This window comes from Capricornis sumatraensis, chromosome 18 (genome assembly GCF_032405125.1).
Source record: "Capricornis sumatraensis isolate serow.1 chromosome 18, serow.2, whole genome shotgun sequence".
Taxonomy (NCBI): domain Eukaryota; kingdom Metazoa; phylum Chordata; class Mammalia; order Artiodactyla; family Bovidae; genus Capricornis; species Capricornis sumatraensis.
In genome coordinates, this window is record NC_091086.1 from 68,510,665 (window position 1) to 68,536,841 (window position 26,177).

At 45.1% G+C, this 26,177-nt stretch overlaps 1 protein-coding gene and 1 non-coding gene across 3 annotated transcripts in view; both read left to right on the forward strand.

The window, feature by feature from the left end:
- CTNND2 (catenin delta 2) overlaps positions 1 to 26,177 on the forward strand; it is a 935,828-nt gene that overhangs the window by 836,850 nt on the left and 72,801 nt on the right. The gene's annotated exons all lie outside the window — the stretch shown is intronic.
- LOC138094757 (U6 spliceosomal RNA) lies at positions 11,670 to 11,775 on the forward strand. The gene has a single exon (XR_011146271.1). It is a non-coding gene; the product is annotated as a U6 spliceosomal RNA (small nuclear RNA).

Below are 26,177 nucleotides of genomic sequence, written 5' to 3' on the forward strand. Positions count from 1 at the left end.
TTTTAAGTTACGATGATATCGAATATAGTTTCCTGTGCTATACAGTAGGGCCTTGTTGTTTATATATTTTATATAGTAGTGTATATCGGTTAATCCCATACTAGGGATTTATCCCTCCTCCACCTTCCCTATTGGTAACCATAAGTTGTTTTCTATGTCTTGAGTCTATTTCTGTTTTATAAATAAAGTCACCTCTATTATAGTTTAGATTCCGCATGTAAGGGATACTATATAGTATTTTTCTGATTGACTTCATTTAGCACAATAGTTTCTGGTTCCATCCATGTTGATGTGCATTCTTTTTTATGACTGAGTAATATTCCATTGTATATGCATCCCCATCTTCCTTATCCACTCATCTGCCTATGGACGCTTCGGTTGCTTCCATGCCCTGGCATGTAAATAGTGCTATAATGAACACTGGGGTGCATGTATCTTTTCAGATTTGAGTTTCCATCTTTTAAGGGGTTTATGCCCAAGAGTGGGATTGCAGGATCATATCATAGCTCTATTTTTAGTTTTTGGAGGAACCTCCATTGTAGCTGCACCAGTTTACATTTCCACCAACAGTGTAGGAGGGTTCCCCTTTCTCCTCACCCTCTCCAGCATTTATTATTTGTAGAGCTTCTGATAACTACTATTCTTTTTGAGGAGTTAATGTTGTGAATTATTATTCTTAATGCTTAGAGTGGGAAAGATTAACCTGTCATATTCTCCTGAAAGGGCTTCCCAGGTGGCTCAGTGGCAAAGAATCTATCTGCCCGTGCAGGAGACAAGAGTTCAACCCCTAGATCAGGAAGATCCCCTGGAGAAGGCAGTGGCAACCCACTCCAGTATTCTTGCCTGGAGAATCCCATGGACAGAGAAGCCAGGTGGGCTACAGTCCATGGCGTCACAAAAGAGTCAGACATGACTTAGGAATTAACAACAGTTCTGACTGGTGTGAGGTGACACCCCATTGTGGTTTTGATTTTTATTTCTCTAATAATTAGTGCTGTTGAGTGTCATTTCACGTGCCTGTTGGCCATCTGTATGTCTTCTTTGGATAAACATCTGTTTAGCCACCTTGTCACTCTTAAAATGTTAGAATAGAGGGCGTGTGTGAGAGATGACCCACAGGCTGTCACCAGCAGATCATTTTGGACCAAGGGGTCTCCTGCAGGAAACAGTGCCTCAACTCACTTCCTCAGACCACAGCTCCCCACACATGGGTCACAGAGTGTGCTGAATCTTGGATGTGCTTAGGCAGCAGGAAGGTCTGGGAAGCAAACACCGAGATCTGTAGCCCCCAGCAGGGCTCAGCTCTGACCCCACGATGTGTTAGCATTTTCTATGTGCTGAGGAAACAGTTTAGAAATTCTGTCCGATACAAGCCTCCCACCTGCACAGCCCAACGTGAGACACCCGCTTTCAGTCATTCTATCTGAAACTCAGAAGTTTAACTTTCAGGTCATCCTCCCCTTTGCTCCTCATTCTAACCCAAACTGTAGTTTTGTATTTGCCCGCATTCTTCCAGAAATGGAAAATGAGCAGAAATGCATACTCTGGGGGGTGGGGGAGCTTTCTTTCTTTTCTTTATCCTTAGGCAGGAAACCCATCAGGATGTCTTGTTGATACTTCTTCAGGGAGTTGTTGTTTTTTTTTTTTTTATTTTAATTCATTTCTCTTCATATGTACTTCCCCTTTCAATTTCAGCCTGCAGCATGGTGAGTCCAGGACATGCCCATGGTCTCTTGCCTGGATCACTATGTTGCTCTCACCCTTTCTGAGTTCCCACCATTAAATCACAGCTGCCACCTTAATCTTTGTAAAGTCGTCCAGTAAAGGAATATTCAGTGTTTCCATGATATGAATGACACAAAGTGAACTCTGCTGCCTGATTTTATTTTTCAATAAAGCAGTGTGTATTAAGGTTCCTCCAAGAGTCTCCATACTTCCTAGTGTGGACATGTCTCTCTTAATCATACTCAAACCTGCAAAGCATGTGAAATACTCATATATCATGGTTTCTAAGAGAAAACTTTCCTCATTTTCTTCCTTTCTTTTCCTTTGGCTTTTTCTCCTGTACTCTACTTCAAGGCTCTGTTTTGGGTCAATCTTCTGTAAAGCTTATCATATCAGTTCTTTATTTCTTAAATTGTATTTTCCAGTTCTAGAATTCCCCCATGGTTCTTTCTTATAGTTTCCAGTTCTCTGCTGATTTTTTTTTTTTTTTTTGGATGCATGTTGTCCATTTTCCCACTCGATACTTAGCATTTGTATAGTAGTTAAGCTCCTTGTCTGTTATTCTGCTATCTGGGTTATTTGTGGATTTGCCTGTATTGACTGTCCTTTCTCTTAATTTTCAGTCATACTTTCTTGCACCTTTGCATGTCTTGTGATTTCTTATTTATGCTAGATATTATGTCTTAAAATAGTAGAGTTGTAGGTAATACATACCCCACCAAAGCACCCCATTACTTCTATTGGTCTGCTAGGGTGGAGGGCTGAGTTAATCTAATGTGTATTTTAACTGTACTTGGGCTTTAGTTAAAGTCAGCTTTTAGCACTGCGTTCAAATGTTTCAAGAGCATGATCAGTATTTAAGCACCAGTTAGTTGGTTTGAGAAGCGGAGCACACACAAATTCTGAATATTTCTCTGTGCATCACAGCCCAGCCGTGCGTTTCTCAGTCAGAGGAGATGTCTAGATCTCTGCACTGTCTACATTTTTCAGACCTTAAGCAATTTTACCCTCAGAGTGTGTATCCAACCCCAGTACTTGTGGTTCCTTAGTTCACAGCCATCCTCTCAGCCAGGCTCTCTCCCCACTGTCCCTGCTCTTACCCTTCTCTTTCCACATGAGCTTTTCTATCCCCAGTTCCCACAGTTGCACTTTCAACACTTCCCTTTGATCCAGTGCTTACCCATCCTCTAAGACAAATTCAGGTTCCACCCCCTTTATTTCCCTTTTTTAGAAAAAAAAATTATTCTAACTGGAGGCTGATTACTTTACAGTATTGTGGTGGTTTTTGCCATGCATCGACATGAATCAGTCACAGGTGTACATGTGTCCCCCATCCCGAACGCCCCTCCCCCCTCCCTCCCCACCCCATCCCCCTGGGTTGTCCCAGAGCACCAGCTTTGAGTGCCCTGCCTCGTGCGTCGAACTTGCACTGGTCATCTATTTTACATATGGTAGCATACATGTATCAGTGCTATTCTCTCAAATCATCTCGCCCTCCCCATCTCCCAGAGTCCAGAAGTCTGTTCTTTACATCTGTGTCTCTTTTGCTGCCTTGCATATAGAGTGAAGTAAGTCAGAAAGAGAAACACCAATACAGTATATTAACGCATATATATGGAATTTAGAAAGACGGAAACAGCGGATCCTATATGCAAGATTCCACCACTTTTACAAAGCTTCCCTGAGAACCCTGTGTTTAGTTTTGTGCTCTCTATGTGTTGATCAACATATTCCCCCAAATTTAGCACATAAAGAATATTGGGTACAAGACCCATATGAGTGCATAGCACTTCAGATGCAGGAGTATCATCTCACCCAAGCTGATAGCTCTTTAGGAACAGGGAAAAACATCTTTCTCTGTTTTCTTTTTTTTTTTTTGCTTCTTTTGAAAGTCCTCATAATGCCTCGAATTCTGTGAACGTGATCACAGCCACAGAGAGGTATTGCATCGTTCTGCTAGAATATGAGCTCCAGGGAAGCCGGGGGGAGACACTTATTGCTGCTGAAAGCCCCAGAACAGGGCTGTTCCAACATCTAGCAGATACTTATGAGGGTTCATTTGAATGCACAATAGATTGAAGTCATAATATTGTGGTTTCAGCAACTAAATTCCCATTGTTATTTGTCAATTTACCTGATTATTCAATATTGGTTTGGAGTGATAACCTATAGCATAACATCTTGGACAGATGAGCCCTACAAGTAAGTAAGTAAGTGGAGAAGGAAATGGCAACCCACTCCAGCATTCTTGCCTGGAGAATCCCACGGACAGAGGAGCCTGGCGGGCTACCGTCCATGGAGCTGCAAAGAGCTGGACACGACTGAGGAGCTCACATTTAATTACTTGCCAACTCTCACTCTCTTTCCTCACCTTGAACACAGCATCAACACTGCATTCCTAAATCTAGAGGTCCAAGCCTTATTTTTGCTATGTGAACCAAAGCAGATGAAAAGCATTTTTTCAGACCGTGATTCTTTGGTTGCAGTTGTATCCTGGAGCCACCCAAGCCCACCCCCAGAGACACTCAGTTATTAGCACTTATCTTTAAGCTTCCTGGGGGGTTGTAATATCTAGCCAGGGTTGAGAACTACTGCTTGCAAGCTCTGTAAGACCCATCAGAAATAAAAACAGCCTGCTAATCTGGAAAACTATCTTCTCCTAATTTTAAAATGTTTCATAATGACTACGGTCTAAACCTGAGGTCATTATCCCCTGAGTATTTTTCTCTGAGACATTCTCTTTCTTCGATTGCAAGAGACACAGACATTTTTTTTCCAACAATGATTCTGATTCAAGCTTCCTCCTTACATTATTGGATGTAATGATAATGACTTTGAAATAGCTGATTTCAGTTAACATTGCCACTAAGGCGACTGATAGCTGGAGTCAAAACAAAGCATGAATTCTTGCAAATGCACAGGCTTCCCAGGTGGGGTTAGTGGTAAAGAACCTGCTTGCAGGAGACCTAAGAGATGTGGGTTCGATCCCTGGGTCAGGAAGATTCCCTAGAGGAGGAGTTGGCAACCTGCACCAGTATTCTTGCCTGGATAATCCCATGGACACAGGAGCCTGGCAAGCTACAATCCATGGGATCACAAAGAGTCGGACAGACTGATGCGACTTAGCACAACACATCAGCTATTTGTTGTTGGATAATCTTTCGTAACACACATGTAGTTGAACAAGTCATGACTCTCTTCAGTTTGACAAAGGATTCTAACCTTACTTTTCCATTTAATAAAGCCCCTTATGATGAAAGACTGGTTGAATCATGAGGATGAGTGCAAAGAGCTGTTGCTGCTGCTGCTGCTGCTAAGTCACTTTAGTCGTGTCCGACTCTGTGCGACCCCATAGACGGCAGCCCACCAGGCTCTCCTGTCCCTGGGATTCTCTCGGCAAAAACACTGGAGTGGGTTGCCATTTCCTTCTCCAATGCATGAAAGTGAAAAGTAGAAGTGAAGTCGCTCAGTCGTGTCCGACTCCTAGCGACCCCATGGACTGCAGCCCACCAGGCCCCTCCGTCCATGGGATTTTCCAGGCAAGAGTACTGGAGTGGGGTGCCATTGCCTTCTCCAAAACAGCTGTTAAAAACATCAAATTCAATTGTAAGGCTGACGATAGAGCTCAGGACTGAGAAGACTACAAGGACTGTCTCAGTTTTTCTGATAGTGGTAGGGTGTCCCCTTGGGACCACCCTTCCCCACTCAGGGTGTCTGAGTTCTCCATCATTGGGGAAGCCTGCAAGTGTTGAAGGAAAAAAAATGACCACAGGGTACCAATGAGCAAGCAAAGAAGAAGAACAATAAATAGAAAATATACAAATTAATACTTTGAGATATAACCCTGCCTCAAAAGCATCCTTCAAAAAATGAGAGTGTTAGCATTACCTTTTCTGAGAGCTGCTTTTTCCTGAGCTGAAGCTATTTATCACTTCCCAAATATACTCTCCTTGGCTGCTACCTTATACCTCTGCCTGGATGATTTATTAAAATGTGTTTTCTTTGATATGCAGAGGTGATGCTAGGCAATGTGTGCTTTAAGTTGCTTTCAAATCTGAGGTCTCTGGGGTTTGGTGTGAAGGCTGCATCAGCTAAGGGGAGAAGCTAATGGCTTCCCTTGAGGATCCCACCTTTGACCTTGATTTCTTGGCAGGATACTAATCTACTGAACTAAGGAATGTTGGGCAATAGGGAGACCAGGGAGTCAGTCCGTTGGCTTCATTGCACATTCCTCATTTGACCTGATGCTGTATTTCCTGGTGTTACACACACCTCCGCTGTGACACCTCGCTTACTTACTCCAAGAAGCAATACTGCTCCCTTCTCACCGGTTCTCACTACTGGTCCAGGCTGGGGGAGGACAGGTAGGAGATACAAAGAGGTGGGGTGGGTGATGAATATTGACAAGGGTAATTCTTGAATGAAGGTACAGGGTATTGTTTCTGAAACATCATTATAGAGGGAAGTAGAGGAATTGTTCAGTTACCTATTTTCCATGATGCAAAGGACCACAACTAAACTAAAAACCTTTGAATTAGAAATCAGAGCACCTCTCTGGGTCAATATTTTAAATGGTAAGCAAGTGACTGTGCTATGCTACTCAGCTGGATAGTAATGATCTGTGAGCAACAGACAATGAATGCCAAGTATTCCATAATTAAGTACAATTTGCAAGGAAGCCCATCTTAAAAGAGTAGGTGACCTCCTGTGTGTAAACAGGATTGCATCCGTGGTAATTAGACACAAATGGGAAGGACAGACTGGCTGAGTCAGGCTTTGTCTTCTTCCCACGTCTGCTTAAGGCAGCATGTTCAGCTGCCCTGCTTTTCAGCTTCCCAGCTGGCTCTCAGAGTCACCCCCAACCAGCTGAGCAGGTGGGCCCTGGGCAGGACGGAGCAGAGGATTTAGGGATTTGGAGAGCAGTATCGGGGAGGAAAACCAAAACCACAGATGAGAGACAATACCATTGACAGCAACAACCACAGCTCTGACCCAGGCGGCATCTGCGAACCACCCGCTCCTGCTTCTGGAAGGAGGCTGAGGGCCTGGCTGCCACTGGATACAGAATAAACAAATGGCAGCTGCCTAGAATACCAGTTAGTCTAACTAGACAAACAAATCAGTGAGTCCGGCTGTTTGGGCATCTTCTTTGGGAAAATGTCTATTTAGACCATTTTTAAGCAGAATGGACTCAGGGAATGTTTGCCACTCAGGAGCAGGGAGGGGCTTGACTTTGTCCAGTGAACATGCATACGGGTGGGTTTTCAAGCAGACCGGCTTTATTGGAAGAGTGCATAGGGGAGGCAAGGATCTGAAAAATGGAGCCCCCGAAAATCTCAAGCCCTGCGTTCCCTCAGAGAATCTTCACGAAGTCCCCAGGCACGTAGGACCCAGTTTGGAGACTTCTGTCGCAGGTTAGCCTGACCCTGGCGGACTCTAGATATGACCTTCCCATTCCTCCCACCTGGCCAGGGTTGAATGCTAGGAGAATGTGCTTCTCTGATGGATTTGCTGTGTTTTGACAAGCTGTTTCCTCACACTCCATTTTTGAGCTGAGGTTCCCTAGGGGGAGCTTTACCACATAGAGAAAAGCAGCCAACTGCATGCTGAGAAACACCAGGCAAGATTTAAGGATTACACTGGAAGCTAATTAAGACTACAGTATGAATTTTATGCTCAATCATAATTTCTTATCTACATAGAAAGTATCATTATTGAGACAATAAGCAGAGTATTTGAAACTTCCTGGGGACTAATTAAATAGAAAGAAGTCTGGCTCTCAGACTGGAAGCTCCACAATTCAGTCCTCATACCATAAATGTCTCATGTGATGGTTTAATACAGTTGCCAAGATATTGTACTAAGAAATAGCTGGATGCTTCAAGGGGTGAGCATAATTCTCTCCTTGTCTGCTGACTTTGGAAATGTGGAATTAATTATCTCCTCATTCATCATTTGGCCAATATTTATCATGGCATCAATCCCATCGGTCCCATCACTTCATGGCAAATAGATGGGAAAAAAGTGGAAACAGTGACAGATTTTATTTTCTTGGGCTCCAAAATCACTAAGAATGGTGACTGCAGCTATGAAATTAAAAGACACTCACTCCTTGGAAGGAAAGCTACGGCAAACCTAGACAGCTTATTAAAAAGCAGAGACATTACTTTGCCAAGAAAGGTCCATCTAGTCGAAGTTATGATTTTTCCAGTAGTCTTGTATGGATGTGAGAGTTGGACGTAAAGAAGGCTGAGTGCTGAAGAATTGACGCTTTTGAACTGTGGTGTTGGAGAAGACTCTTGAGAGTCCTTTGGACTGCAAGGAGATCCAACCAGGCAATTTTACAAGGAAATCAACCCTGAATATTCATTGGAAGGACTGATGCTGAAGCTGAAGCTCCAATACTTTGGTGACCTGATATGAAGACTCGCTGGAAAAGACGCTGATGGTGGGAAAGATTGAAGGCAAAAGGAGAAGGTGGTGGCAAAGGATGAGATGGTTAGATGGCATCTCTGACTTAATGGACATGAGTTTGAACAAGCTCAGAGAGATAGTGAAGGACAGGGAAGCTTAGCATACTTCAGTCCATGGGGTTGCAAAGAGTCTGTCTCGACTTAGTGACTGAACAACAACAAATTGTGTGCCTACTATGTGCTCGTTCCAGTAGAGCATCAAAGTTCCTGCCTCCTGGACTGTATGGTCCAAGAATGCAAACAGTTACAAAAGGAAGCAAACAGTATTCACCTTCTGCGTTGGATATGCCCAAAATAGTTTACAGGATTAGAGTGTAACAGGGGGAGGAAACTGTTGAGTGAGTGGTCAGGAAAGGCCTCTACCAGGTGACACCCAAGCAAATCCTCAGTGATGGACAAGAGCCAGATGTTAAACTATCTGGAGAAAGAGTTTTCTGCGCAAAAGAAGTAGCAGAACAAAAACTGTGCTGCAGAAGGGAGCTCAGCATGTGCCTAAGGTGGTGAGAAGGTCAGTGTTTTACAAACAGTAAATGAGGCAGGAGCAGTTGGAGGTGGTGACAGTGAGTGAAAAGAAACCTTTAAGCCTAGAGAGGGTACCTGAAGATTTTCGGCTGTATGAGCATGATGGGATTTATGGTCCTTGAAGTCCTCTCTGATTGCCGGTCAGAGACCAGACTGTCGGAAAGCAAGGTCAGTGAGGACTTGACTTCAGAGTCTGGGAAGGAGATCATGGTATCATGTTCCAGAGCTGTAGCAAAGGGGGAGGAGCCAGCAGACCCCAATGAATGGGATGCAAAACACTACAGATAGGAAAGGGAAACTGAACACAAGCTCATAGAATCAGGAGTTTTGTTGAGGGCTGAAAGTTTGAAATGTCTGTTAGATACAAAAGAGGAAATGCCCAGTAGAAAATCAGGAGGAGATCAGTTATGATACTCATAGCTGATATATTCATAGGTGTATCATCAGTGGGGGAAAAAAGATATTTAAAGTCATGGTCCAATTATTTTAATTCCCTAGATGCAGAAGCAGCTACAGGAAGCCTAATCCAAAAATAAAATGCCTAGCCACAGGTGGACAGGCATTTCTTGGCTCATTAACTAAAGACAGGTTTCTTCCATAATTGTATTCTTTCTTTTCCCCTTTGAGTAAGACAGACAAGAGATAGTATTGTTTCTTTTGTCAGTGCTACTGACAAACGTAAGACCATATGCATTCAAATAATTTTAGAATTATCTGTAGGTCATATTTGTGGAGCACTTTGGAGTTTGTCTTACTTGTTTAGGGACAGTAAGTAGAGCTCATTCATACACAACTTCCCCCGTAGCTCAGTGGTAAAGAATCTGCCTGAGATGTAGGGAAACACATTAGGAGCTGCGCATCTGATTCCTGGGTCCAGAAGACACTCTGGAGCAGGAAATGACAACCCACTCCAGTATTCTTGCCTGGAAAATCCCAGGGACAGAAGTGCCTGGCGGTGCCCAAGCCTACAGTCCTTGGGGTCTCAAAGAGTCGAACATGACTTAGCAACTAAACACACACAACATTCACCTGCTGTTGAGGTATCAGGCCTGTAGATCCACCCCAGGAGAAAACACAGCGGTGGGGTGGGGAGAGGGTCGGTCAGTTGAGATTGATGAACAGTGTGGATTTCCATCCACTGGTCTAGACTCTCTCCTTGGGTATTATTTGCTTTGCTTTGCTTTTATTTCCTAAAGCTCTTTATTCTGCATAGTCACATTTTACTACTGAAATTTTCATCTATCAAGTAATTTGTGTGTGTGTGTAGTCATCCCTTATCATAGTGCTTCTGGGAATCAATGAATCCCTACGAATAAGACAGTATACCTACTCATTCTGTCTTGTTCAGTTTTCCATATGGCAGAAATTGTTTTAGGGATGCATATGTGAAATGCCAAGTTATTTATCCGTGGAGTCTATTTTAATGGAAATGCTTCTTTGCTAGTACATTTATAAACTCAGCCGGAGTAGCTACCTCCCCTTGATACCATCCATACAAACGGTCTGGTAGTGAACTTATCTTCCATTTTTCGCTTGTGTGCAGGTCTTGGCAGGAGAGTCTGTCAAACATTTAGAAGTGAGAATAACCTACAGTGACAGAAATGCTTCCAAGAGATATAAATCTAATTGATAGAAGACCACTGGAGACACTTGTAGCCAAGCTTACCTTATTTGGCAGGAAAAAATATATATATTGCTTCTTCTTTCTTTTGCAATTTTAAGTAAGGTTCAACTAAATTATAGTTCTCTTTATAGATAGATGGATAGAGATGGGCACAGATATAGATAGAGATGACTTCTGTCGTGGTCCAGTGGTTAAGAATCTGCCTCCCAGTACAGGAGACACAGGAGATGTGGGTTTGATCCCCGGGTCAGGAAGATCCCCTGGAGGAGGAAATGGCAACCCACTCCAGTATTCTTGCCTGGAGAATCCCATAAACAGAGGAGCCAGGTGGGCTACAGTCCTTGGGGTCACAAACAGTTGGACATGACTGAGGCACTGAGCCCACACTCGTGGATATAGATATTGATATCGGAAGCAGAGAGTTTTGTGACTTTTTCTTATAAATTGAGTACTGTTTTCATTCATTTGAATTTTAGTTGACTGTGGGTGAATGATTTTCTTAATATTATATATAACTGGGTTTTGTAGGCCACCAGAGTTTTCGTAAGCAATGTGATTTTTATCCCCAGGCCATTTTGAGAGATTCATGTGACGCAGGCAAAAATGGGAAGCCGTGGTTCTGCTTTCGAATTGCCAACAGCACCTGTACGTTTGTTTGCTCATAACTGAGGCCCAGCTCTGTAGTACTGATGATCCACATGGCCCACCCCGTTAAGCAGTCCATATTCTCCCTGTAAGCTTTCTGTATCCTCTAGTTTCCTATCAGCTCCGTGAATGAGGTTGTTCTCTGGTCTTCATAGCACCCTTAGACAGCTGCCATATACCAAGAGGCTGGAAGGAGGGTGTTGGCAGAGGCATGTGGTTTTCTATAATGCAGGTTAAAGGATAAAGTCATAAGTATATAGATAGACATATGTCACAGTAATACAGCCCAAGCAGGGACTCCACACACTGAAATTAATTGAGAAAGGCTCAACATGGAATCACCTTTGGGAACAGCCTGGACACATGTCCTGACTTGACCCCAGACTTCTTAAGGCCAAGTCTCTGGTGTGGAGCCTGGTCATCTCTCTGTCTCCAAAGCTCCTCAGGCAGTTCTAACACCAGTCAGGGCAGAGATCCCATTCACTCTACTGGGTTAGATAGCTCCCACTAAACCAGCGATTTCCTCTTATGAACACATACTGCCCTTTTCATGCTTGCTGGGCCACTTTGCACTGAACCCTAAATGTTTATTTACTAAAGGGCGTTAGTATCTTCAGAGGACTTAGGTCAAGTGCCACTAAGGTTGTTCAAGGAGCCCATGAATTTAAAATACAGAAGCAGTGCTCACTTCTGCAATACATGCACTAAAATTGAAATGATACAGAGAAGATTAGCTGGCCCTTGTGCAAGGATGACACACAAATTAGTGAAGAATTTCTTATTTTTGTAGAAGAAGACATGGTTACCAAAGGGGAAGTGGTGGAGGGATAAATGGGGAGTATGGGACTAGCAGTTGCATACTGCCACGTGTGAAATAGATAAACAATGAGGATTTACTGTGTAACAGAGGGAACTATAGTTGTCTTGTAATATCTTGTAATAACCTATAACGGAAAACAATTGAAAAAAGGAAAATATGTATAACAAAGTCACTTTGCTGTAGCCTGAAACTAACACAAATTGTGAATCAACTGTAATTCAATTTTAAAAAGAAACTTAAAAAGAAATTTAAGAGACTGATGGACCAACTGTAATGTATGGGTCTTATTAAAACAAAATGTAAAAAAACTAAAAACGATGAAACAATCAGGGACTTTGAAAAAAAATACAAACAAGTTAGAGAGGAAATGTCATTATTTTGAAATAAGGTGGTGGCATCACCGACTGGATGGACAAGAGTCTGAACAAGCTCCAGGAGTTGGTGATGGACAGGGAAGCCTGGCTTGAGGCTGTCCATGGGGTCACAAAGAGTCGGACACTACCGAGCAACTGACCTGAACGGATATAAACTACATTAGATTCTACACCACATTAAATATAGGAGTAAGACTAAACTTTTCCCAGATTCATTTAAATTTATTCTGCCTCTCGCTGGTCAATGTTTCTTTCCTTAAATTTTACTGGATTATCGTTGATTTACACACAGTATTGGGTTAGTTTCAGGTCTACAGCAAAGTGATCCACTTCTACACGTGTCCGTTCATTGTCAGATTCTTTTCTCGTATAGGTTATCACAGAATATTGAGTCCCCTGTGTTACACAGTAGGCCCTTGTTAGTTATCTATCTTATATATAGTTTAGTAGTGTGTGTATGTTAATCCCAAGCTCTTAATTTATCCCTCTCTCCCCCACATTTCCCCTTTGGTAACCATAAGTTTTTCAATATCTGTAAGTCTGTTTTTCAGTATTTCTTTAGTAATAACCCAAGTTAGCTCAGTGACTGATATTCCCTGAGTGGTAACCATATTAAAGGCTTCATGCTAGGTGCTGTGATTGAAAGTGAAAGTGTTAGTCGCTCAGTCGTGTCCCACTCTTTGCGACCCCATGGACTGTAGCGCACCAGGCTCCCGTCCGTGGAATTCACCCAGCAAGAATACTGGAGTAGGTTACTGCTCCCTTCTCCAAGGAATCTTCCCAACCCAAGGATCAAACCTGGGTCTCCTGCCTTGCAAGCAGATTCTTTACATCTGAGCCACCCGGGAGGCTATGATTCAAAGATGGCATTTATTTAAATTCTCAAAAGAAGATTCACTAATAATATTGAGATGTGAAGGACTTATTCTCAGAGATAAAGTCTGTTGCTCAGACACCTAATTTTTTTTTTTGTTTTTAGTTCCACCAGTTTATTGCTCCCAACCCATCTCCCTCCACCCTCATGCAGGGCGCTCAGTCATGTAACCCCATGGACTGCAGCCCACCAGGCTCCTCTGTCCATGGACTTTTTCAGGCAAGAATACTGAAGTGGGCTGCCATTTCCTTCTCCAAGGCACCTAATTTTGATTCCAGGATATTCTTAGCAAAGGCAGAATTGTGGAAGATAACCCAGTCCTAGCTCCATGGCCTAGGGTCCCCAGCCCAGGACCCAATCCTCAAGAGCTGGTGTGTCTAAGAACCCACACGACCACTTGTGCTGTGACCTTGGGCACCAACTTCTTTCTGCAGCCAGGAAACCAGCTCAACGGCAACTTGGTGGTGCAGTTGCCCTCCCATCGGTGAGCCCACCGTGAGCCCTGTCTGGCCAGGCAGTAGTGGCATTCCTTTCTGTGGTCCTGATGCATATCACCATCCCCAGCAGTCTCACATGTGGGCCAGTAGCAGTTCAATCTCTCCAGCCTTTGCTCTTCATTACATGGGTATTCTTTCTCCAAAGCCAAAACACTGCTTAGTATGGTACCACCAAGCATAGTCAACCTCTAAAACAGCCACCACTGGCTTGCCTTGATATACCCAGCAACTGGCTTCAGATCAGACTATGGGAGAAAATCTTTTCTACCAACTTGGGTCTTAGTGGTCAGGGGCAACGAGAGGGAATGCGAGTTAATCGACAATGGAGTCGCAGGAGAAAAGACAGTATCTATTCACATGCATGCAGGGTACTCAATAATGTGAGTAATTCACTGAACAACCGAGTAATGGTTTATATTTCAGCATAATAGTGGAAAGAAGGAGGAAACGGGGCTTCTGGGGGAATAAATGGAGGGTCTGACAGCTTCTGTAACGTGTATATAGGCAGTTTCTCATCGCCATGCTAGTGGTCATTCTCCTTCTTGGCTGGAAGCTCCCCAGAGAGAGGATTGATGGCAGCTTCCTTCTCAAGAGAGAAGCTCTGCGATTAGTCAGATAAGGGGGGCTCCAAAAGGCTTGTCTCTGCATCCCACATGCCTCCCGTTTAAAATAATCTTTATGTCATTCTGCTGTGTCCCTTTAATATTGTCGTAGTATTTGTTTAGGGAGCCGTACTTGTAGCTCCAGTTCCTATGTCCTTAATCCCATTTTCTCAGACCTTTCCACTTCATTCATTCCTCAGTCAAGCCTATGGTGGGAGAGAGATGATTTAGATCTTGCCAGACCTCAAGCCAGGCTTCCCAGGTGGCACTAGTGGAAACCTGCCTGCCAGTTCAGGAGGCATGAGAGTTGCGGGTTCATTCCCTGGGTTGGGAAGATCCCCTGGAGGAGGAAATGGCAACCCACGACAGTTTTCTTGCCTGGAGAATCCCATGGACAGAGGAACCTGGTGGGCTACAATCCATAGGGTCACAAAGAGTTGGACACGACTGAAGCAACTTAGCACACACGCACAGATGTCAAGCCAGCATTCATGTGACAGGTGGCAGCTCTGATGGTTCTCATCACTAAAGCTTCAGCTAGCCACGTAGCTGTTAGAAAACCCATGCCTTCTTTCAAAAACCAATTCAAAGCTCTCAGTCTACTGATGAACCTTGGAGAGTACGTTAAAAGTAATACACCAAAAATAGACTATATGATGTGAAGGCAATGTCTCTACTTTTTGGATACATGTAAACACAGAACTAACTGGGACCACTTAGTGTGGGGCAAGGCTTCCCTAGTGGCTTAGTGGTAAAGACTCCACCTTCAATGCAGGGAGATGCAGAGGACGCGAGTGCGATCCCTGGGTCAGGAAGATCCCCTGGAGGAGGAAATGGCAACCCACTCCAGTATTCTTGCCTGGGAAATCCCATGGACAGAGGACCTGGCAGGCTACCGTCCATGGGGTCACAGAAGAGTCAGACAGGACTTAGTGACTAAACAGCAGAGTGGTGCAAATAGCTCTTTATGATAATATTCTTTTAATACAGAAAAATAAATGATGCCTCTCACAGAGACCTTGAATCATCTAGAAAATACTGAATTGTATATACTGTGTAGAAAGCCTACAACTTTTACAAACGTCACTCACATTTGTAAGCAGAGCCAGACCAAGGGTGAGTTTTCTTTCCAAGGGAGGAAATAGTGATTCAGAGGATAGGAGGTGGGCCTGAGAGTTGATACATGTGGGCTGGAACCATGAGATGGGGATTTGCAGGGGACCCCTGATGAAGGTAACTGGAAATGTGTTTCTTGCCCTTGGTAGCTCTGATATTACCTTTTAGTATCTTTTTCTGTTGATAACCTTTTCAAATTTATTTTTAATTTTATATTGGCGTATAGTTGATTTACAATGTTGCATTAGTTTCAGATGTACAGCAAAGTGGTTTAGTTATGCATATATCCATTCTCTTTCAGATCCTTTATCCATATAGGTTATTATAGAATACTGAGTAGAGCTCCCCATGCTGTGCAGTAGGTCCTTGTTGCTTATCAATTGTGTACATAGGTGTGTGTATACGTTCATCACAACCTCATAATTCATTCTCCCCTGCCCCCGCCACCTTTTTCCTTTGGTAACCATAAGTTTGTTTTCTAAGTCTCTGAGTCTGTTTCTGTGTTGTAAATCAGTTCATTTATGTCGTTTTTTAGATTCCACATCTAAGTGGCTTCATGTGATGTTTGTCTTTCTCTAGCTGACTTGCTTCTCCTTGCTGACCTTTTATTTCTGGCTCATTGATCGGAGGTGTTATTGTTCACTTTCTCACTTAAATCACTTGGGCAGGTTACTTCCCCTTCTCTGTGTCTTTGATTCTTCGTGTTTGAAATGGAGATAAACACAGTGTCGATCTCATAGGACAGTCGTGAGACATAAAGACGTAAAGAGTACTCGGAACCATACGTGAGACCCTGAACTAAACATTAGTTAACTGAGTTATCACCAGTCTCATGCCTCATGGCAACAGCAGCGCCACTAGTTCTAACTAGTATTAGCTCTAGTAGAGTGTCTGACTTGCTTTTGCACCTGTGTGGGTTTCCCCCAGTCCAATGGAGGCTTCTAGGAGAAGGCGATGGCACCCTACTCCAGTACTTTTGCCTGGAAAATCTCATGGACGGAGAAGCCTGGTGGGCTGCAGTCCATGGGGTTGCAAAGAGTCGGACACAACTGAGCGACTTCACTTTCACTTTTCACTTTCATGCATTGGAGAAGGAAGTGACAGCCCACTCCAGTATTCTTGCCTGGAGAATCCCAGGGACGGGGGAGCCTGGTGGGCTGCTGTCTATGGGGTCGCACAGAATCGGACACAACTGAAGCAACTTAGCAGCAGCAGAAGCAGCGGGCAATGGTTATTCAGTGCGTCTGTTCTATGAGAAACAGGTTAAAAGTTCTCAGTTTAAAGTTGTCTCAGGCCTATTGCAATGAGGCCTTTTTTTCCAAAGCCCACTTTTCACTTTATTGTAGACACAAATCTTTTTTTATGCAGATGCTTACAATTTTTTCCCAATGGAAAACATACTCCTTTCACGAAGACTTTCTATTGTGCCCTCATATCTCTATTCTCCCAAGGTGCCCACTGGCAAATAATGGGACACTGAGGGAAAGCTTTGGCGATGAAAAACTGGAAATGACACAAGGAGCTGGAATCCCTGGTACCTACGATTATATTCACCTGCACATGTGTAGAGCTTGATAAAAAGAAAGAACCTGTTTTGTTATTCATTAATTTTAAGAGGAAAGAATGCCAAGAACTCTAAGGCTTAATGACCAAAACAAGCATGCCTGAAACAGATTCAGACACATGAGTGCAAAGGGGCAGACCAATTGCGTTTTGTGACCCGGTACCTGTGGCACAGCTGGTAAAGAATCCGCCTGCAATGTGAGAGACCTGGGTTCGATCCTTGGGTCAGGAAGATCCCCTAGAGAAGGGAAAGGCTACCCATGCCAGTATTCTGGCCTGGAGAGTTCCATGGACTGTATAGTCCGTGGGGTCGCAAAGAGTCGGACACGACTGAGCGGCTTTCACTCACTCACTTGCTCACGCCCTCCAAGGGATCCATCCGTGTCTCTTTGATATGCCGCTGTCCGCAGTCCATGGGGTCGTGAAGAGTCGGACACGACTGAGCGACTTCCCTTTCACTTTTCACTTTCATGCTTTGGAGAAGGAAATGGCAACCCACTCCAGTGTTCTTGCCTGGAGAATCCCAGGGACAGGGGAGCCTGGTGGGCTGCTGTCTATGGGGTCACACAGAGTCGGACACGACTGAAGCGACTTAGCGGCAGCAGCAGCGTACCATCTCTGTGGTGCAACCAAAAGGGCCATCTCATGGTGTCTCCAGTGAACCACAAAAAATCACAGGTAAAATGCACATTTTTAGGCAAATCCTTTGAGATGAGGATTCCCTGGATGGATCTGACTGCATTTTCCAGTGTAGTTGAATTCCTTCTTTGGTATTGAATCTGCTCTGCTTTACACCAAAGAGCTCAGCCTCCTCCTACAGATGCTGAAATTCATCTATTTCATTCACGGCACCATTTAAGCTTTTTCTTTTTCTCTGATACTTCTTTGATAAGCTTGCCTCCACTTACAAAACCATCAAAGCCTGGAAAGAAATTATTTGACAAGAAAAAAAGAAAAGCACCTTTAGTGTAAGTTTCAAATGAGACCAAATCAAGGAGCTGTATGAGGTGGAGCTGGCTTGGCAGTGAGCATTCCAGCCAGTTGCGCGTCACCGTTTTCCTGTTCTAACTTCTCTTTGAAGCTTTTGGATGACTGTACATCCAGTCATATCGTTAAGAGGCTGATTGAATCTAAAACCAAACTGTTGTCCTACTTGTGTCTTGTGTAGTCTGAATAAGAAAAATATAAATCAACTCATGGGGGGAAAAAAGTGCTACAGGCACAGACCAAAAGTAACACTTTGTTAATGAAAATATACAAAACTTAAGTGTTATATCGAAGAAGGCAAGGCACGCCACTCCAGTACTCTTGCCTGGAAAATCCCATGGATGGAGGAGCCTGGTAGGCTGCAGTCCACGCTAAGGGTCAAACACGACTGAGCGACTTCCCTTTCACTTTTCACTTTCATGCATTGGAGAAGGAAATGGCAACCCACTCCAGTGTTCTTGCCTGGAGAATCCCAGGGATGGGGGAGCCTGGTGGGCTGCCATCTATGGGGTTGCACAGAGTCGGACACGACTGAAGTGACTTAGCAGCAGCAGCAAGTGTTATATAATATTGATCATTTTTATAACATACCTAATGAAGGCAGAGGGCAAATGGCGTCCGAGGCTGGTTCCCCCAAGCTCATTAGAACAGCTGTTACTGAAGCCAGGCTGTTTCCTGCTCACTTTGGCAAAGGATAGCACCACTCAGTGGAGCTTTGTCAGTGCCTCAGGAGGGTGAGGTGACGTCAGGTCTTCTGGAAGCTTGTTTTTCTTCACTTTTTATTTTATATGGGGATATAGCCAGTTAACAGTGTTGTGACAGTTTCAGGTGAACAGCGAAGGGACTCAGCCATACATGTATCCATTCTCCCCTAAACTCCCCTCCCATCCAGGCTGCCACACAGCACTGAGCAGAGTTCCCTGTGCTACACCCTAGGTCCTTGTTGGTTACCCATTTTCAGTATAGCAGTGTGTCCATGTCCATCCCAAACTCCCTCACTATCCCTTCCCCCATCCTTCCCCTTGGCAACCATATGATTGTTCCCTAAGTCTATGAGACTCTTTCTGTTTTGTAAGTAGCTTCATTTGTATCATTTCTTTTTAGATTCCATGAGTAAGGGATATCATATGCTATTTCTCCTTCTCTGTCTGACTTGTTTCACTCAGTATGGCACTCTCTAGAAGTTTGCAGCTTCCCACGTGGCACTAGTAAAGAACCAGCCTGTCAATGCAGGAAACATAAGAGAGGCGAATTCCATCCACGGGTCAGGAAGATCCCCTGGAGGAGGATATGGCTTAGGTAATCCCATGGGCAGAGGAGCCTAGCAGCCTATACCCCATGGGTCTGCAAGAGTCACACACGACTTAGTGGCTGAACAACAAAGCCAAGAAAATCTCAGACTATCGATAAATGTTGAATGAACAAATAACTAGTGTCATGCTTTAAGTTCACAGGGCTTATACATTACAGAATCTGTAGCTACAAAAAAAAATCATTCTATAAGAGCAGAGAGGAATGTCTCAGTTCTCATTTAAAAATTCTCTTGTCATCTTGATTTCCTAATGTTAGAACATTTCCATATACCCTACAGACTTATTTATTAGTGTTAAAGGTCTGTATTTTCGATTTCTCACTTTTGTCCCCACTAGAAGTAGGCATGCCAGGAGAAGTTTTAAATGCATGGATTGAATCCGTGATTCCCCGTGTGGCTGAAGCTCCTGTCCATCAAGGCCCAGGTTCTGGTCCATTCACCGGCCCTCCCTATCATGATGAGTGAAGTCAACCATGGAGTTAGTTGTGTGTCCATCTTTCACACGCTCCTTGTCCTGGCCAGGTTGTAGTATGGGCGATTGCTTGTCTCCCGTCCAGAATGCTCTTCAATTTCAATTCACTCTTTTATCTTTCTGCATGTTCCACGTCCAACCTAGAGATGGCAGCATATTTTAATAAAGAACCTCGAGACCCTTGGGAAGGAGAGCTACCAGCCCACCTGGAGGTTTGCCTAAGAATGCACACCTGCTCACTCTGGTGGAGTGGGTGAACTAGAAATGAGCAAAGACTAACCAAATGAGAAAAGCAAAGGCTGTCTGTCCTAAGCATCTTGTAGGAGGGGAGTCAGCCACCATAACTTGTGTTTGGCCAAGACTCATAGGCAGGCAGGGTAGTTGGAAAGCTTCATAGTGGAGAAAAGGGGAGACTTCCAGCAGCCCCGGCGAGAGGTTGCTGGCCTGAGGAAGCTGGAGGAGGGCCAAGGAGAAGTGGATCATCCCGTGTGATTAATGAGGGGAGCTTGCTTGACTTTCTCTGGCTGGTTTTCAGCTGGTCCCCAAGTTGACTCTTGTGTGACCCCATAGACTGTAGCCCGCCAGGCTCCTCTGTCCATGGGATTTTCCAGACAAGTATACTGGAGTGGGTTGCTATTTCCACCTCGAGGGGAATCTTCCCAACCCAGGGGTTGAAACCGCATCTCTTATGTTTCCTGCATTGGCAGGCAGATTCTTTACCACTGCGCCACCTGGGAAGCTCAAGCTGCCCGTTATTAATCAAGTACTAGCCATTTGAGGACAGTTGTTCCAGAAGTGACTGTTTAGCTTTCCAGATTGTCACGAGAGATAATGTGACTTTCCTGTAAGTTCACCTTAGAGCAGGCTGGCTTCCTGAGTTTACTCTATAAAAGGCTGTTTTCCTGGACAGGTTGGTTCAGGTTGTGGATCAAAGTTCTGCTTTAACATGTGGTCTGACCACTGTCCATTTGTACATTCCGTCTCTATGTGGGTATATATGTGAAACTTGTAACAAAGCTCTGATTTTAAGTGTTATTTTAAAATTGCATTTTAGTTACAGTTGAAATAAAACTAAACATAACCAGGTGATTTGGAGTAAATTATCTGCCATAGATTTTTTTTTTTTCTCCCTTCTCTATCAAGAGCTAGCCCAGTCTGTAGCAGTGGGCACCAATTGTGCAGAAAATATAGGAACCAAGGTGTTGGGTGCATGTGTGTGCTCAGTTGCTCAGTCATGCCTGACTCTTTAGGACCCCCCCCCCCACAAAAAATACAGCCCACCATGCTCCTCTGTCCATGGAATTTTCAGGTAAGAATACTGCAGTGGGTTGCTGCTTCCTACTCCAGGGGATCTTCCTGACCCAGGGATTGAACCTGCCTCTCCTCTGTCTTCTGTATTGGCAGGCGGGTTCTTTACCACTGAGTCACGTGAGGAGCCCAGAGTGTTAGCCCACAGGAAGGAGCGAGCATAATTTGCTGTCTCTGTGGATCTGTTTTCCACTGGAACCTGAGCTGATGCATATCCCTGAGTATGGTTTCTGGCAAAAAAAAGTATTCATGGATTCTTGGTCTTAAGGTCTGCTGTTGCTGCTGCTGCTGCTGCCACTGCTAAGTCACTTCAGTTGTGTCCGACTCTGTGCAACCCCATAGACGGCAGCCCACCAGGCTCCACTGCCCTTGGGATTCTCCAGGCAAGAACACTGGAGTGGGTTGCCATTTCCTTCTCCATAGGGACCAGCAGACCTCGGTGAAGAAAGAGGAAATAAATATATGAAAGAAAAAAGAAATACATCAGAGTTTGGTAGAGAGGGAAGGAAAAAGAGCATTCAGTTAGAACTCCACAGACTAATAACACGTACACAATTCTATTGTCTAAACCACTTAAAAAACAAATTGCTAAGAAGAGATTATTGAAAAGGTGCTTTATTGAAGTCATTAGATTCTTTCATTGAACATTTGTTGGACCCCATTATGTGCCTGGCACTGGAAATATCTCCACAATTATTTGTTAACTGCAGTCTGTAATCACACAGGGGAAAACACTGTATATTTTCACTAAGACTCAATAGCTAGGGCCGACAAATTTAATATTTAAATGAAATGACCAACTTCTAGGAGAGATACACAGTGAGATAATCCTTGCTTAAGGAAAAAGCACTCTTTATGTTCCTTTTGCACAGTAATTGGTCTTGAAACCAATTATTCATTGAACACATACGTGCCCAAGGGACTGTCTGGAAAATGGCAAGTATTTCCAGACTTGAGGGAATTTGAGGCAGCCTTGTGGATAAGGGATGGACGCGTACATCAGCATTCCATTGCGTGCATGTGGCTCAGTCACGTTCATCGTGTCCGACCCTATGGGGGTCGCCAGGCTGCTCTGTCCATTGGATTCTCCAGGCGAGAATACTGGAGTGGGTTGCCATGCCCTCCTCCAGGGGATCTTCCTGACCTGGGAATTGAACCAGCGTCTGCCAGCGTCTCCTCCATTGCCAGTGGATTCTTTACCCACTGAGCCATGTGGGAAGCCCCAGCCTTGCATTGGTAGATGGAGAATGTGCCTCATGCATGAAAAAAACTCAAGGGCTCTCTGGGGTCTTCTTGGGGAGGGTGCTATTTCCCTGCGGCTGGTGAGCAAGGGAGTTATCATAACACATTTGACAAGTCTTAACATTTCTATCTGTCAGATTGAAAGTTAGTACACCGTCCATGCCAGTGCATGTTTAGACATTTATTTTTCTTATATTACACTCTGGAGACAAGTGAGAAAGGAAGTTTGACAAGCAATTTGTGTTATGTCAGTTACACCAAATCACAGCCCATGTCTGCCCCTCTAATCACACAAAGCCCATGAGGCATGAAGTTCCAGGGGCTTATGAGGTTACCGAGAAGTATGGAAAAGACACAAGGAGACGTTAGCAAACAGAATCTTCTCATCAGTAACTTGCTATGACTGTCCCGTGATGTTTAGAAAGTGACTCACCTTCACCCTTCTCTAGGGTTTCCCTGGTGTGTGCTAAGTCGCTTCAGTCATATCTGATTCCTTGCAACCCCATGGGCTCTAGCCCGCCAGGCTCCTCTGTCCATGGGGATTCTCCAGGCAAGAATACTGGAGTGGGTTGCCATTTCCTCCTCCAGGGGATCTTCCCAACTCAGGGATGGAACCCACATCTTCTGCGGCTCCTGCATAGCTGGTGGAATTTTTACCTCTGAGCCCCTGGGGAAGCCTGGTTACCTGGTGTTATAAGGTAAATGTTTGTGTCCCCCCCTCCAGAATCCATCCAGTGAAGCCTTCACCCCCAGTTTGACTATATGCAGAGATGGGACCATTAGGAAGTGATTATGCTTGGATGAGATCACGAGGGTGGGCCCTCCTGATGGGATTAGTGCCCTTATAAGGAGAGGATGCACAAAACCCGGGAAAGGCCATGTGATCACACAGAGAAAAGTGCTGTCTATAGACCTGGAATGCCAGGAGCCCTCCTACCAGCACCTTGATCTTGGACTGCCCCTCTTCAGCTAAGCTGCCCAGTCTGTATTATTATGTCACACAGCAGCCCAAGATGATGAAGATCTGTTTCTCCTGAGTCTCTGGAGCAGTGACTCTCAACAAGGCGCCATGCTGCACCCACACCCCCACCCCCACTCCCACTGCAGGCGATATTTGGCCAAATCTGAAGATGCTTTTTGTCAGTATAGTGGGTTTGCTCCTGGCATCTAGTATGTATAGGCCAGGGGTGCTGCTGGCCATCCAGCATATAGGACATTCCCCCCAACCCCCACCCCCAACCATGGTATAGCATGATGCAGCTGGTCATGTATGGATGTGAGAGTTGGACTGTAAAGAAAGCTGAGCACCGAAGAATTGATGCTTTTGAACTGTGGTGTTGGGGAAGACTCTTGAGAGTCCCTTGGACTGCAAGGAGATCCAGCCAGTCCATCCTAAAGGAGATCAGTCCCAGGTGTTCACTGGAAGGACTGATATTGAAGCTGAAACTCCAATACTTTGGCCACCTGATACAAAGAGCTGACTCATTGGAAAAGACCCTTGATGCTGGGAAAGATTGAAGGCAGGAGGAGAAGGGGATGACAGAGGATGAGATGGTTGGATGGCATCACCGACTCAATGGACGTGAGTTTGAGTAAACCCCAGTAGTTGATGGACAGGGAGGCCTGGCGTGCTGCGGTTCATGGGGTCGCAAAGAGTCAGACATAACTGAACTGAAATGAACTGAATGGAGCCCCAAAGAGCCATAATGCTAAAACTGGGAGAAATGACTCCACACTTGGTACAGACATCTCCCCAAAAGCCCTGGCAAACCCCACTTCTCCTCAACAGCATTATTAACTCCTATCTCTGTCTGATAATTCCAGAAACCACCCTGACTAGGTGGTTTGACTGGGAAGCCCTTTAAAGCCCTGCTTGTGAGGCCAGATGACTTGAGCTGGAAACAGCAGGTGTGGACCCTGCAAGTGGTCAAGCTGTACCCCCTCACCCTTGCTTGAGTCAGCACACCATCCTCTCCCTGTGGGCTCACCCCAGGGCACGGGGGAAGTTCCAGCAGCTCACATGTGTATGATGGGCATCCCTGGGGTGGCTGCTGGCACCAAGAGAGAATGCTCCTAAAACCCTCCTGTGACCAGTTCTCTTCAAACCATTTCTCTTGCTCTGCTTAGACACTTGTGGTTTCCCGGGCAACTCAACACATTACCAAAAAATAGATGCCTGCAAGATTTTGATGGTAAAAATAAAACAACATTACGTTAAATTTGGGACTAGCATTCGAGATCATTCAAAGCTCTGAAAGCAACTCCCTTCACTTGGAGAAGAGCGTGTGCTTCAGTGTTAAGTCCTATTTGGGGCTGCCTTACTGGCATTTGCATTGGTTGGGGTTGAACAGGTTGTGCTTTGCTCTTGGCTCCTGTTTAGATGCAGGGGTTAGGTGGTGTGTCGTTTGGCGCAGTGTTTGTGGAATGCCTGCCTCAATCCAGGCCAGTCCCAGGTACCAGGAGCTCAGGTGATAAGGTCCTCAAGGAGGTTACTGAGGTGAACAGACCCTTGCGTTCTATAAGAGGTAGGCTTGGATTGGAGAGGACGGGGGAGCTGAAGCGTCTTTGGGAGAGGAGGATGCCGGAGCAACCTCCTGAACTATGTGACCCCCGAGCTGAGCCTGGACAAGTCAGAGGTAACCAGACAAAGGGACAAACCACAGAGGAACAACACCAGGAACACCAGGAGTTACGCCCCGGAGACTCGACTCCTGTGCAGTATTCACAGAATTACAAGAGGGTCACCTGGAGGGAGGAGAGAGCTCCCACGACCTGCAGGGGTTCTGACGGCCAGGCCCAGATGAGTGTGTGTTCCATCCGGTAAGGGAGGGGGTGCCGCGGATGTGGTCAGAGGCACAGTGACACACACGGGCGCGTGCTCCCAGTTAATTCTAAGAAGAAGAAGAAGTGAAGTCGCTCAGTCATGTCTGACTCTTTGCAACCCCATGGACTGGCTTCCCATCCATGGGATTTTCCAGGCAAGAATACTGGCGTGGGTTGCCATTTCCTTCTCCAGGGGATCTTCCCAACTCAGGGATCGAACCTGGGTCTCCCACACTGCAGGCAGACTCTTTACCGTCCGAGCCACCATTTGCAACCCCTGGTCCATACAGTCCATGGAATTCTCCAGGCCAGAATACTAGAGTGGGTAACCTTTCTCTTCTCCAGGGGATCTTCCCAACCCAGGGATCGAACCAGGTCTCCTGCATTGAGGGCAGATTCTTTGCCAGCTGAGCCACAGGGAAGCCCAAGAATACTGGAGTGGGTACCCTATCCCTTCTCCACTGGATCTTCCCAACCCAGGAATCAAACCGGGGTCTCCTGCATTGCAGGTGGATTCTTTACCAACTGAGCTATCAGGGAAGCCCCCTGGTTAATTCTACCAGGATGAAAGTCAGACTGATTTGCATTTATTGAGGCATATTCAGACCTCTTCCACAGGATCGAGCAATCAGATAGATTTGATTTTCCTGTTTTTATTGCCCTCCCAATGACCACAGTCACAGTATTGACATATGCTTCCTGTCCTTCTAACTCTACATGCCTCCATCCCTCCCTTGGGTAGATGAGAAGCCCCTTGGTTGTTAGTGGCCTGGCTGTAAACCCAGAGCCTGGCATAATGCCTTTTATATGGGGCGGAGGGGGGGTGGGGGGAACAGGAAGCACTTTTTATGTCTTGCCGTTGGTAGGGAAGTGAAGATGCTGTGACTGGTTTCCTGCATCCTTCAGAATCAGTGTCCTGGCCGCCCCACGTGCATCACCTCCCTGGACGGGTGGAGGTGCGCCTTGCAGTTTCCTCTGCTTCCCTGCAGCGTGCAGAGCTCAGTCTTTCACTTCCAAGGTAGACACCCTTTACCATCACTCACTTCCCGGAGAGAGCCATGACCTTCTACTCAGAGGTATTCTCTCGAATGAAATCTATTAACACTCCTGAAATTCACGAGGACAGAATTTGAACTCGACTTTCTGTTCTCGGTCACGTGAGAGAGTATCCCCAGGAAGACACCTGGGCTTTCTGCTG